Source organism: Octopus sinensis, linkage group LG14 (genome assembly GCF_006345805.1).
Source record: "Octopus sinensis linkage group LG14, ASM634580v1, whole genome shotgun sequence".
NCBI lineage: Eukaryota > Metazoa > Mollusca > Cephalopoda > Octopoda > Octopodidae > Octopus > Octopus sinensis.
In genome coordinates this window covers 20,501,115-20,516,114 of record NC_043010.1, presented here as the reverse complement: position 1 = coordinate 20,516,114, position 15,000 = coordinate 20,501,115, and the positions used below count along the sequence as shown (strand labels likewise).

Sequence of the window (15,000 nt, the reverse complement as noted above, 5' to 3'; positions counted from 1 at the left end):
TTTCGATTTATTTCAAATGCCTATGGAATATACGTCACACCAATACCAAAACACAAGACGCTTGTTTTGCAGTCACATGGTTTCAGGTTCAGTCCCACCATACGGCACCTTGGACAAGTGTCTTCAACTATAGTCTCATGTGTATATCTTTTATCTCTTGTTTCAGTCATTTGACTGTGGCCATGCTGCAGCACCACCTTGAAGAATTTCAGCCAAATGAATCAAACTCCAGTACTTTTGTTTCAGCCTTGAACTTATTCCATTGCCCACCCCACTTTGCCAAACCATTAAGTCTCAGGGACATAAATGTACCAACACTGGTTGTCAAGTGGTTGTAGGGGATGAACACACTCATGATTGGTTTCTTTCCATTTCTGTATATTGAATTCACTCTGAAGGCTTTGGTTGAGGCTATAGGAGAAGATACTTGCCCAAGGTGCCACACAGTGGGACTGAACCCAGAATTCTGTTAAAGGTCCCCAAGGACCCCAGACAGTGAGGGTTAAACTGAGGGTTCAAGTCTGAGAGGTTTGATGAAACTGTGAACCAAATATACCATTATTAAAGTCAGCCAAGGATCAAGGTGACGGGATCAAACCCCATGGTGATATATTATGTCTTGCAGGCTCCATGAAAGTAGTAGCAGCAGTAGCAGCAGCAGCAGTAGTAGTAGTAGTAGTAGTAGTAGTAGTAGAAGGAGAATGATGGCAGTGCATTGCTGCATGGTTATTCCCTACCATTCCTAGCAGATAACATCTTTGCACCACTCAGACGACAACTCCCTTCTGCCTCCCGCAAACCCTTGGGTCTGTTCTGAGTATTTGTTGAAGGTGAGGGTTTTACAAGGCTGGGGTGTAAATCTTACCTTCAGCCCCTTTTTTGCCATTTATGATGTGCAGAGGTCTGTTCTTTGAAATGCCAGTTCCCCCACCACGTCGCACATGAAAATGCTAACCAAGTACCTTCAAAACAACGAAAAAGTCTGCTATGCATCTATATCTACCAAGATGGAAATGTAGGGAATGGCTGGCAGGGGTTGGCGGGGTTGGTGAATGATAGCAATAACACTTTCTACATGATAATAATTTAGTGTCAGACATCGCCCCCAAGAATGGAACAACATCGCAGCATGAGACTTTTGTGTGAGACTCAGCAATTATAAAAGATGGGAAAAACAAGAACCACTCAAAAGACGAATGAAGTTTTATGAGAGAGATAAAAGAAGGGAAGTTTTTGACACAAATATTTTAATAGTTTAAACATTGTTTATTTGTGGAGTGGGTGGGGTGCATGTATGTCTGTGTGTGAGTTTGTGACTATGAATGTGTGTTTGTGTGTTGCTGTGCATGTATGTTTGTGTGAGCCTGTGTTTATGTGTTTGTGTGTGTGACAATGAGTGTGTGTGTGTGTGTGCGTGAGTGTGCATGTACATCTGGGCATGTCACTGTATGTGTCTGAGTGTATCTATGTATATGTGTATGTCTGTGTGTATGACTCTGTGTGTGTGTGCATGTGTGTCTGTGTGATTATGCATGTGTGTGCATAAGGGAGAGAGAGAGAAAGAGAGTGCTGAGATGCTGATACTAGAAGTTATGTTTCTGGTTGACTCTATGAAAAATGTTTTTGGTTTTCTGGTCAAAAACCCTGTTTTCTCCACCAATTGGCCCTCAAGATCTTTCTGAAGCACCCTCGATGGAACACATCTAGTTTTCTGTCTACCCTTGCCATACTCTTCCAAGTCTCTCTAACACTGACTGCTGGATCAACTGGGACACTCCTTGTTGGAACCAGTGGACTACCAACTTTTTTTTCCTTAGTTTCTGCCGGTTGAACCTGGCAGCTGCTTCCTGGTCCATAACATTGTCCATCTTCATCACTTTTGTCTGGTAGTGGGACAAAAATAGAATGCAGCCAGTAAAATGGGAATGGCTGGTGTCAGGAAGGACATCATAGCAAAATAAATTGTCTGGGAGGACAGTGATGCCATATAGGAACTGACTTGGATCATGATGACCCATCTAACTCATACTGACAAAAAAAGTGGATGTAAAACGATAATGATGATGTTGATGTGTGTTTATGAGTGTATGTGTGTGTGTGTGTGTTTTTGTGTGTTTGTGTCTATGTGTGTTGTGTAGTTATGATGGTGGTGGTGGTGGTGACAACGATGATGATGATAGTGATGATTTTAAATAATTTCTGCTGAAATGTTAAATAATGTAAATACCCCTTTTCAATAAATTTTTGTAAAAAATACTTTATAAACTAAGCAAAACCCAAATTTTTACTTGCTCTTAACGTGCACTCTGGATAACAAGAGGAAAAAGAAAAGCATTTAGAAACCCCAATGCAAACAAGTCTCTCTAGTGTCCTTAACCTAAGAAATGCTTTACAACAAGACTTGAAATATTTCCAGTGCCCTTGACAGTACCTTGATTACAAAGGGATGCTGAAAAATTCCTGGCTTTGGGTAAAAGAAAATACAGGAAAATCCAACATATTCCCCTCTCAGATTCACACACTTATTGCAGCGGTCCTTCAGTTTTTCTAAGTATTTGGAGCAAAGAAACCCTGCTTGAGCAAGTTTCTTCATTGATTTGTGAAGCTCCTTTTGTTTATTGTTCATGTTGTTTGTAGTCACTGTTTTAGCCCTTGGTCCATCCAAATCCACCAAATCCACTCCAGAGATTACTATCTCATCTTTATTCAGATGCATCTATCTCTCTTGACTCAATCAGGTGGTAACTGTGTGTATGTGTGTGTGTGTGTGTATACCAAAAAGCCTTCTCCATTGTGAACTCATAATGGCTAGCCATTTTCTACCAGGTGAATCACCTTTGTATTAGCAGCAGCAGCAGTAGCAGTTGTAGTGGCAGTAGTAGTAGTAGTAGTAGTAGTAGTAGTAGTAGTAGTAATTGTTGTTGTTATTGATGTTGTGATGATGATGATGAGAGAAAAAGAGGAAAAGGTACGAGGAAAAGGATGAGTGGAGAAGAATGAGGAAATTGTAATGGTAGTGGTGATGATGATGACGACGACGATGATGATGATGAGGAGGAGGAGGAGAATTTGTTATGAGTAGTTTTTTCCTCTTCCTTTTTTACTCCTGTGCCTCTTCCTCCCTCCCACCTTCTCCCACCTATCCTGCCCATAGGCAGGTATTATACAATACACCACACTGTAGTGTGTGTGTGCCATTCATAAGCAGAACTATCCAAAACGAACATCATAATAACAATAATAATAATAATGATGATGATGATGAGGACGATGACGATGATGATGATGATGATGACAATAAGGAAGAAAATAAAAATACAAAAACATAAAAGGAACCCAGCCAACCAACCAAAACCCTTCCCCCAGAAACTTGCCGAAACGCGCCCCCCCCCCTCGACCCAATCACAATGCACCCACCCACCTCACCGACCAGTCAGAAACCTTTTCTAAGCATCCAGGCCAATATGATAGCGATTAATAGAAGTATAGGAGTCTATGTTTTGGTGGTCAGTGGCTGATGGCTGAATGGTATAACAGGCAGTTGGTAGGGGTGAGGGTGGTGGGATGGCAACAGTGGTGGTGGTGGTGGTGGTGGTGGTCAGCAGTTAGTCTTGAGAACGTTTTTCCCTTTGATCTAATATTTTCCAAAATATTCTCGTCTTACCTCATCTAAAACTCCCCCATTCAATATTTCCTGATTCCATACAACAATGTTCATGCTGCTTTCATAATAAAATTCACCCAGGAATTTAGCTACAGCCCTTCGCTTATATCTATTTCCGATATTAATATTTGATCCTTACCTCTCTGGACTCATATTGCGGGGAAGGTCACATGACCCAGTTTTCCTATCATTATTGTTGTTGTTTGGTTTGTTTTTCATTCCATTTTTTTTTCCCCTTTTTGTATCCAATTCTTTCTCCTCTTCCTTCTCTCTCCCTCCTCTCTCCTGCTCCCTCCCCCAATTCTTTCCATCATGCTCCCATGCAAATCCTTTTCCATCATTTTTACATTCTCCTCTCATTTTTAGCACTTATTACCAGTTCTTTTCATACATTTATATATATATACATATAGATATATACACACACTCACATATATATATATATATATATATATAATATATATATATATACATATAGATATATACATATAGATATATACACACACTCACATATATATATATATATATATATATATATATACATGTATATATATGTATATATATATATATATATATATAATATATTATATATATATATATATATATATATACACATACGTATGTATATATGTATTTATATATATTTAGTATATTTGGGTAAAAACCTTGTAATGTGCATTTAAGAGCTCTTATGGCATTATTAATATACATATATATATATATATAATCATATATACATACATATGTAAATATATAAATATATATATATGTGTGTGTGTGTGTGTTTATATATATAGCCATATATACATACACACGTGTATACTAATATGAGAATATATATATATATATATATATATATATATATTTATGATTTATATACATGTATGCATTTGTGTATGTGACTAAATGTGTCAGTGTGTGTGTAAGAATGCTTCTGTGTGTGTTTGTTCAGTGTAGCATAAAATCCTTATAAGATAGCTAGTAGGGAGTTTATACATAAATGGCGCTGATATTGGTAATCAATGTCTTTGTTTGATATAGTGTTAACTAAGTCTAGCTAACTGTGGCTGTTCTGCAACAGTTTGTTTGTATCAGTGGAAATGGCTGATATATTATCGACAACTCAAGCCAAAACGAGCCGACAGAAGAGGGAGAGAGAAAGTGTGTGGTTAATAGACTTGCTAGAATAAGCAACCAATTGTCCCTGAAATCATACCCTACTGCCTTCAAAAGCAGGGAAATTCGGTTGATGGAGTCGTCTTAGATCCATTATGATGAGATAGGTTGAGGTTTCCTTCTATGTTTTCTGCTTTTAAATTGGTTTATTAGAAATGTGCTGTGTGAGCATGTGTGTATTTGATCGTGTGTGTGTGCACATATGTTTTTGCATGTGTCTGCATTTGTGTTTGTGTAAACACATGCATAATACGTATATATATATATATCTATATCTATAGATATATATACTTACATATGCATATACATATATACATATATTCTTTCATTCTTTTACTTCTTTCAGTCATTTTGACTGTGACCATGCTGGGGCACCACCTTTAGTCAAATAAATCAACCCCAGGACTTATTCTTTGTAAGCCTAGTACTTATTCTATCAGTCTGTTTTGCCAAAGTGGACAGGGACGTAAACACCCTGACATCAGTAGTCAAGCAATGTGGTGGTGGTGGGGGGGGGCAAACACAGACACAAATAAATACATACATACATACACACACACACACACACACACACACACACACACACACACACACACACACACTGTTGTGTCTGGGGAGAGTCATTTTGTTTCTGTGCCTTATAATATAACACACTCACCGGTAAAATTTCCACTTTTTTCGTTGCGTCTTGCAACCTTTTCTATAGTTTCAAAACTATTTCAGACACAACAGAATATGCTTCAACACATGAACTCATAAAGAATCTTGCAAACCAAATCCAAAAACGAAATATATACATACATATATATATATATATATGTATATGCATGTATATATATGCATATAGATACACATATATACACACACAAACACACATACACAAGGTGTGATGTGTAAATTGTCTCCATTTTATATTTTTAATTTCGCGCATGTGCATTATTTGTTTTTGATTTTTCAACTACACAGTATAGTAGGATCAGTTGGGCACCGTCTGTAAGAAAAAACAGTACCATGACACAATTCACTCTTACAGAAATTTGGAAACAACATGCTGTACTGCTTGGCATTCACATCGGAAGCACCAATACGAACATTTCAGAGTGTTTGGGTGTCAGTCTGAGGACAGTGCAGAGGATTCAAATAGAATTGGATGAGCCTAATGGCGATTGCAAAGGTATGGCAGTTCAGAAAACTCATTCTGATCGTTCTGATAAGAAAAGAACTTCTGAATTTGTTGGTGAGACCCAGGCCATGATTAACAATGATCCCTCCAAGTCAATCAGGTCCATCGCCAGGGACATGGCAGTGGCTGAGTTTCTTATCAGGCAGGTAGTGCATGAAGACATTCAGTATTCCTCATACAAGATGGGAAAGGGCCAATTTTTATCCCAATAAATCAAAGACAAGACAAAAGACCACACTACGAAACTTTTGATCAAACTCAAGCATCCCCTCCAACCGAACATGCTTTGGTTTTTTTCAGACAAGAAATATTTCTGCCAGGATCAGATGGTGAACACACAGAACAACCGTTGGCTTGCCATGTGCCCAAAACATGTACTGAGAGTAATACAAATCAAACATTCAATCAACATCATGGTGTTTGGAACGAACACTAATGATGGCAGTGATATACCACCATTCGTGTTCCTACATGGAGCACAAAGGCCTACATCAAGTGCCTGAAGGAGGTAGTACTGCTCTGGGTGAAGAGGGTGGCTGCTGGAAGACCCTGTGTCTGGCTACAGGACTCTGCACCACGCCACACAAGCAGGAGAACCCAGTCATGGCTCTCAGACAATTTCTGTGACCACATCACCCCTAACATCTGGCCCCCTAACTCCCCAGACTGCAACTCCCTTAATTATTAAGTGTAGAGTGCAGTTGAGCAAGAGACCAACAAAACTCCTTGTAACACCAAAGATGAATTGAAGGCAAGGATTATGACAGCATTCTCAAACTTAAACAAGGAGACTGTCCAGAAGAGTTGCAGGAGATTTCAAAGTCGTTTCGAGGCCGTGGTTGAAGCCAATGGCGATTTTGTTGAATAAATTTACTCTTTAGTATTTCAAGATATTTTTTATATAATTTTGTTAAATATATCTGTTAAAATGAGATGTCAGTGTTATTTTCATTTTTATGTAATTTAGACGACATATATATATGTATGTATGTATGTATGTATGTATGTATGTATGTATAGGTATATGTGTACACATGTAATTTAATGTGTAAGTGTGTGTAAAGAGATATGTATAAATTAAAAATGATTGTTCTGATGTGATCTACTTGAAAATTACCTGATAAACAGTTAAGTGGTAATGAACACATTTAGAGCCGAGCATCAAATCATCATCATCACCCATCTAAGTACTAACTAGGCTTAGATGGGTGATGCTGATGATTTGATGCTTGGCTCTAAATGTGTTCATTACCACTTAAATGTTTATCAGGTAATTTTCAAGTTGTGTGCCAAGGAGAGGAAAAATACTAAACTGAATGACTAATAATGTTTTTTTTATAATTTGGCAAGTATGGAAAGACAACTCGAAGCATGTTTGTCTCTTGTTAAACCTCATCAGCAAAGTATAGACTTCAACGTAATTGGTAAAGTAGTGATAAGGATTTCATTAAATAGGGTCACCCATTTGTAATCTGAGCACATGTGGGGTTTTAGTATATTTATTGAAGCTTTGCATTATGTCTGTTCGCTCTTACCTAATAAACGTGTGTGTGTGTGTGTGTGTCTTTTATCTTTTGCATGTTTCAGTTATTGGACTGCAGCCATGCTGGAGCACTGATTTGAAAGGTTTAGTCAAACAAATTAACTCCAGTATTTATATTCTTCTAAGTTTGACCCTTATTCCATTGGTCTCTTTTGACTGAACTGCTAAGTTACAAGGATATGAACAAAGCGTAGGAGTGGCTATATGGTAAGTAGCTTGCTTACCAACCACATGGTTCTGGGTTCATTCCCACTGTGTGGCACCTTGCGCAAGTGTCTTCTACTATAGCTTCAGGCCAACCAAAGCCTTGTGAGTGGATTTGGTAGATGGAAACTGAAAGAAGCACAACGTATATATGTGCGTGTATATATATATATACTCTTTTACTCTTTTACTCTTTTACTTGTTTCAGTCATTTGACTGCGGCCATGCTGGAGCACCGCCTTTAATCGAGCAACTCGACCCCGGGACTTATTCTTTTGTAAGCCCCAGTACTTATTCTATCGGTCTCTTTTTGTTGAACCGCTAAGTGATGGGGACATAAACACACCAGCATCAGTTGTCAAGCAATGCTAGGGGGACAAACACAGACGCACAAACACACACGCATATATATATACATATATACGACGGGCTTCTTTCAGTTTCCGTCTACCAAATCCACTCACAAGGCTTTGGTCGGCCCGAGACTATAGTAGAAGACACTTGCCCAAGGTGCCACGCAGTTGGACTGAACCCGGAACCATGTGGTTGGTAAACAAGCTACTTACCACACAGCCACTCCTGCGCCTAAAGCTCCACGAAGCTCCGGCAGGGGGTGGTGGCGATCCCTGCTGTACAAATAAAGGCTGATGCCAGTGCCGCCTTGACTGGCTTCCATGCTGGTGGCACGTAAAAAGCACCAATTCGATTGTGGCCATTGCCAGCCTCACCTGGCACGTAAAAAGCGCCCACTACACTCACAGAGTGGTTGGCGTTAGGAAGGGCATCCAGTTGTAGAAACACTGCCAGATCAGACTATATGTGTGTGTGTGTGTGTGTGTGTGTATATATATACGTATGTGTGTATGTTTCTACGTCTGTGTTTACGTCCCCGTAACTTAGCAGTTCGGCAAAAGAGACCGATAGAATAAGTACTAGGCTTACAAAGAATAAGTCCAGGGTTCAATTTGCTCGACTAAAGGCGGTACTCCAGCATGGCCACAGTCAAATGACTGAAATAAGTAAAAGAGTAAAAAAGAGAGTAAAGCAACAATAGTTGTCAAACAATATGTGACAGTGTGCGTGGGGGACAAACACATACATACACACACACATATATAAATGTGTGTGTGTATGTATATATCATCATCATCATCATCATCATCATCATCGTTTAATGTCCGTTCTCCATGCTAGCATGAGTTTGACGGTTTGACCGGGATCTGTGAAGCCAGAAGGCTGCACTAGGCTCCAGTCTGATCTGGCAGTGTTTCTACAACTGGATGCCCTTCCTAACGCCAACCACTCTGTGAGTGTAGTGGGCGCTTTTTACGTGCCAGGTGAGGCTGGCAATGGCCACAATCGAATTGGTGCTTTTTACGTGCCACCAGCATGGAAGCCAGTCAAGGCGGCACTGGCATCAGCCTTTATTTGTACAGCAGGGATCGCCACCACCCCCTGCCGGAGCTTCGTGGAGCTTTAGGTGTTTTCGCTCAATAAACACTCACAATGCCCGGTCTGGGAATCAAAACCGCAATCCTACAACCGCGAGTGCGCTGCCCTAACCACTGGGCCTTTGCGCCTATATATATGTATGATGAGATGGGGATAAAGTTCCTGGCTTTGGGTAAAAGAAAATACAGAAGGATTGGTTAATTATGATTTTATTCAACACATTCCCCTCTCAGACATACATACACACCCCCCCATACACACACACACACATACATACAGTTGTAGCCAGCTGGATAGTTAGAGATAGAGAGAGATGGTAAATAGATAAATAGACAGACAGGTAGACAGGATAACAGGTAGGTAGGTAGGTAGGTGGGTAGGTGTGTAGGTGGATGGATGTTTAAGAGGCATGTTTACATCTACCTATATATATATATGTGTGTGTTAATATCTATGCTTGTTTTTATTATAGGTTTTTACCAACCATTTCATGGAATATTAGAACATCGAAATTCTCACCAAGTGAGGAATCACGGAAGGTACTCTTGTGGACATTAATGTTTACCTCTGGAGAATATTACTTCTCAACATCTCTATAGGGTGAGTTCTGACCATATTCTTTATACTTTTGTTGTTATTTGTTTTCCGTGGGTTTTTTTCTTGTTTTTATTTTTTTGCAGTTCTTCAGTTAATGGATATTTTGCTGTGGCTAATTCTTCACAGAATGGCAAAATATGTGCCAAAACATGCACATAATATTGTCTGACAAGGAGTCTTTGCAGTGTTCTTGTAGAATCTTGGTTCAAATTTCACCAAAGTATCAGTGCTTGAGATTTATCTTCCCTGGGGTCTATAATATATGTATATTACTGTTGCATTTTTTCTCCTTGCTTTTTTTTTTTCTCATGTTTTCTCATAAACTAGCTCCTTGGTTTTTTAAATACATCGAACATTATGAACAGAGCCTCAAAAATTGTTTGGAGGTACATTGCATGTCATATATATATCTGCCAATTTAATGTATCTTAAAGCATAAAACTATTTGTAGCTCTTTTTTAATTGTGATATTTGTCTATGTGTGTGTGTGGTGTGTATATATTGTATATATATGTCTGTGCAATGTATGCCAGAAGGTATGCAAATCTAACAGAGGCCTCAAAGGACATTTTAAGATCCACAAAGACCAAACCTAAACTTATCTGCAGCTATTGGTGGTCCCAAATCTGAGGTGCAATCTATGTGGGTGCCTTTTCAAAACATTGTCTGGTTTAAAAAGCCACATCAGATGCCATGATGTGCTAAGGTGTCGGTACAGGAGGTGCTCAAACTCTGCACAAGGAGTAGACAACCACCATATATGTAACAGAATTTATTTTCAACAATTTTTTGTTTATCAATGGTAGAAACATATTAAAAAAAAAAACAATGGGATTTTAACAATTTGAAATTGCAAAGTAGAAAACGTGTTTAAATGATTCTACTTTTGGTGGTGTATTTTTCGTTTGTCACTGTTATTTATCACATCGTTCATGCATTTGTACTGGTTTTAGCTTTAAGGTTTTAGGGTTAGGGTTAGGGTTAGGGTTAAGGTTTTCGGGTTTTCGGGTTAGGGTTGTCATAAATAACAGTGACAAACAAAAAATACACTGCCGGAAGTTCTTGTTGACAAACAACAGCAGTAATTTTATTCAGCTGAAAAGACACGTCATTGATTGGTTGAAATTACTGAAATAGGACTACTTCAACGTGAAATTACTTTGTAAATATAAGTTTTTCTCAAAAATGCTAAGAGTAAAATATATTTTATATGAAATATTCTACCAGTGTCCAAAGTTTGAAAGTGTTACAAAAAATTATTTTTTAAATCTGTAGGTCAAAAGGTAAAGACCCATTGTTTCGACTTATATATTTTTTTTCTGATATACATAATCACTGTTCAATTATACATAAACCACTTCTATATTCAAATTATCTTTATTATTGAATTATACCAATATTTATATGGTATCCAAACTGAAGTACCAGGGAATTAGATGTTTAAACAACCCCTTTGAAGTTCTTTTCCTCAGTTTGTTACATCATTAAATATAAATATTCTTTAGAATAAACTATATGAATAAATATTATTCCGTAACAGCTGCTGTGTGTTGTTTGTCACCAAGCACTTGATTGCATTCCACCTGGGATAACACCAACACACAGCTGTCACTGAATAATATTTATTCATGTAGTTATTCTGAAGTATAATTATATTTAGTGATATTTAAAAGGGAAGTCAGCTGGTGTCTGGAGCAAAAGCAAATGTTGTGATTTGCTATTAAAGCCTAGTATTTTCCATATTTATGTCATATTATTCACATATATATATATTGGGTCAGCCCATAAATAAAAGGTTTTTTTTTCAATCACGAGCTAAAAGTCAGAGGGGGATGGGATAAATTACATGCATCAACTTTCTATAAAAGCAGGTAGTAATTTTACCTTTTACTTATTCTTAGTGCAAGTTTTGAAGAGTGCAATTCAATTTTAACAGTTATTTTTTTTTCAAAGCTATAATGGAAGTGACAAAGGAACATATTCAGCATATTTTGCTTTATGAGTTCAATAAAGGCAACGCAACAGAAAGCACGAGGAATATTAATGCAGTGTATGGGGAGTGGACAATAAGCGTAAACCAGTGTCAACGGTGGTTCCAGAAATTCCAAGCTGGAAACTACAACCTAGAAGACAAGCCTCATCCTGGAAGATCTGTAGAGCTTGATGAGGATTTTCAGCAAACCCTGGTGGAACAAAATCCCATCATAACTGTTGAGGAACTAGCAAAGAAGCATGGATTTGGTCATTCAATTATTCATTGATACCTGCATGCCATCAGAAAAGTCAGCAAATTGGGACAATGGGTTCCTCATAAACTATCCAAGTCTAATCGCATGCAGAGAGTGAATGTGCTCTTCTTTGCTGTCACATCTCACGAATGAATCTTTTTGGGGCTGAATAGTGACTGGTGATGAGAAATGGGTTCTCTACAAAAATTTCAAATGCCAAAGACAGTCGGTAAGAAAAGGAGAAACACCGGCACCCCAGGCCAGAGAAGATCTTCACCCATGTAAGGTGTTGTTATCTGTTTAGTGGGATAGGAAATATTTAGTCCACTTTGAACTTTTAAACCCAAACCAAATGATAGGAGATCAACTGTGAGCAGCTTGAGTGACTTAAGTCAGCACTAGAAGAAAAACAACCATCTTTGGTTTCAAGACAAAAGGTGCTCTTCCATCTGGATAATGCTCGGCCAAACACACCATATTTGCCAGACATTGTCCCATCTGATTATTATTTATTCTACAGTCTTCAAAATTATTTGGACAAAAAAAATATGAATTGATTTCTGTAGATGTGATCAGAACAGTACTGGAGGAGTATTGTTCACCATGAACAAGTGAATTTTAGAAGAGGGTCCTTGCAAGTCTACCAGATAGATGGAAGAGCATTGTAGAAAATGAGAGAATATTTTAGATTAAAAAATAACTTTGTTTATCTTAATTTTGAAAAATAAAAGAAGTATAAAAAGATCACATTATTTATGGGATGACCAATATATATATATATATATATATATGTCCAACCCATGCTAGCATGGAAAACGGACGCTAAATGATGATGATGATGATATATATATATATATATATATATATATATATATATATATACACACACACACATATATACAACAGGCTTCTTTCAGTTTCCATCTACCAAATCCACTCACAAGGTTGGTTTGAGACTATAGCAGAAGACACTTGCCCAAGGTGTCACATGGTGGGACTGAACCCAGAACCATGTGGTTGGGAAGCAAACTTCTTAGCACACAGCCATGCCTGCATCTTTATTCTTTTTTACTCTTGGCACAAGGCCCGAAATTCTGGGCTAGGGGACAGGGCAGTCGATTAGATTGACCCCAGTATGCAACTGGTACTTAATTTATCAACCTCCAAAAGGATGAAAGGTAAAGTCAACCTCGGCAGAATTTGAACTCAGAACGTAAGGACAGACAAAATACCACTAACCATTTTGCCCAGCGTGCTAACATTTCTGCCAATTCGCCGCCTTACATGCCTGCACCTTTATTCACAGAAAAGAAGTCTTCATGATGCTCCCTAACTTGAAGTTTCTGTACTCTTTTAGTATCAATTAACCTAGTGACCCCAATTCAGAAAAACCAAAAAATTGTGTTAACGATGGCTTTCTGTAATTATGTTCATTATGTCTGTTTAAAATATTCCCTTGATCACTATTACTCATTTCATGATAACAAATCTTTTGATGTTGGTTTTAATATCCAAATATTAAACGCAATGACTTCGATCAGGTCTGTCTTTTGAATACCTGTCTGTTACTAATGTATTTTAAAGTAAGAACGGAACTAAACCAGCTTCTTTCAAATATGAGCAGTAAAAGGATCGATACAAGTTGATTGGAAACATTAAAAAAAATATTGATTGTTTATAGATTTGAATAAACCAGATACAAACGCACAATTAACCCTTTGAGCCTGTGGGTCCTTTTCCCCCTTGGATATTCAGGAGTTTGGTTGTAGAATGTTGTTTCTGTTGTTTAAAATCTTTTTTATTGAGGGTGTCTGATATACTGGATCAATTGCCATCATCATCATCATCACCATCGTTTTCATCATCATCACCACCACCACCATCATCATTATCATCATCATCATCATCACCACCGTCATCATCATCATCATCATTACAATCATCATCATCACCATCACCATCGTTTTCATCATCATCACCATCACCATCATCACCACCACCACCATCATCATCATCATCATCGTTTTTATCATCATCATCATCATCACCATCATCACCATCAGCAACAGTAGCAGCAGCATCACCATCATTTTCATCATCGTCGTCGTCGTCATCATTTAAAGTCCATCTTCCTTGTTGGCATGGGTTGGATGGTTTGGCCGGTAACTGTCAAACCAGGTGGCTGCACCAGGCCCCAGTCATCTGTTTTGCCTTGGTTTCTATGGTTGTATGCCCTTCCTTATGCCAACCACCTTACAGAGTGTACTCGGTGCTTTTTTTTGTGTGTGTGTGTGTGGCACCAACACCGGTGAGGGCACCAAGTAACTTGCAAAACAAAGATCTCTCAAGAGGGCAGTGTACTGAAGGAGGTGGCTTTGTACTGGGTGATGGGAGGTTAGAGTATGCTGCTGATGATGATGAAAATGGTAGTGGCGGTGGTGGTGGTGGTCGTCGTGGTGGCAGTGGTTGTGGTGGTGGTGGTGGTGGTAATGGTGGTGGTGGTGGTAATGGGGGGTAGTGATGGTGGTGGTGTTGGTGGTGGTGGTGGTGGCAGTGGTTGTGGTGGTGGTAGTGGTGGTGGTGGTGGCAGTGCTTGTGGTGGTGGGGATGGTGGTGGTGGTGGTGGTGGCAGTGCTTGTGGTGGTGGGGATGGTGGTGGTGTGGTGGTGGTGGTAATGGTGGTGGTGGTGGTAATGGGGGGTAGTGATGGTGGTGGTGTTGGTGGTGGTGGTGGTGGCAGTGGTTGTGGTGGTGGTAGTGGTGGTGGTGGTGGCAGTGCTTGTGGTGGTGGGGATGGTGGTGGTGGTGGTGGTGGCAGTGCTTGTGGTGGTGGGGATGGTGGTGGTGGTGGTGGTGGTTTTGGTGGTGGTAATGATGAAGATGATGAAAGGAGTGTCTTGCTGCAGAGGAGATATACATGGGTACTGCAGTTGGGTGGGGAGAGAGACAGAGA

The 15,000-nt window shown here is 39.0% G+C and overlaps 1 protein-coding gene across 1 annotated transcript in view; it reads left to right on the top strand.

Moving 5' to 3' along the window:
- Window positions 1–15,000, top strand: part of LOC115218870 — a 410,980-nt gene that overhangs the window by 84,612 nt on the left and 311,368 nt on the right. The window contains exon 2 of the mRNA XM_029788839.2: window positions 9,695–9,822. The gene's annotated coding sequence lies outside the window, so the exon portion shown is untranslated. The remainder of the gene's footprint in view (window positions 1–9,694; window positions 9,823–15,000) is intronic.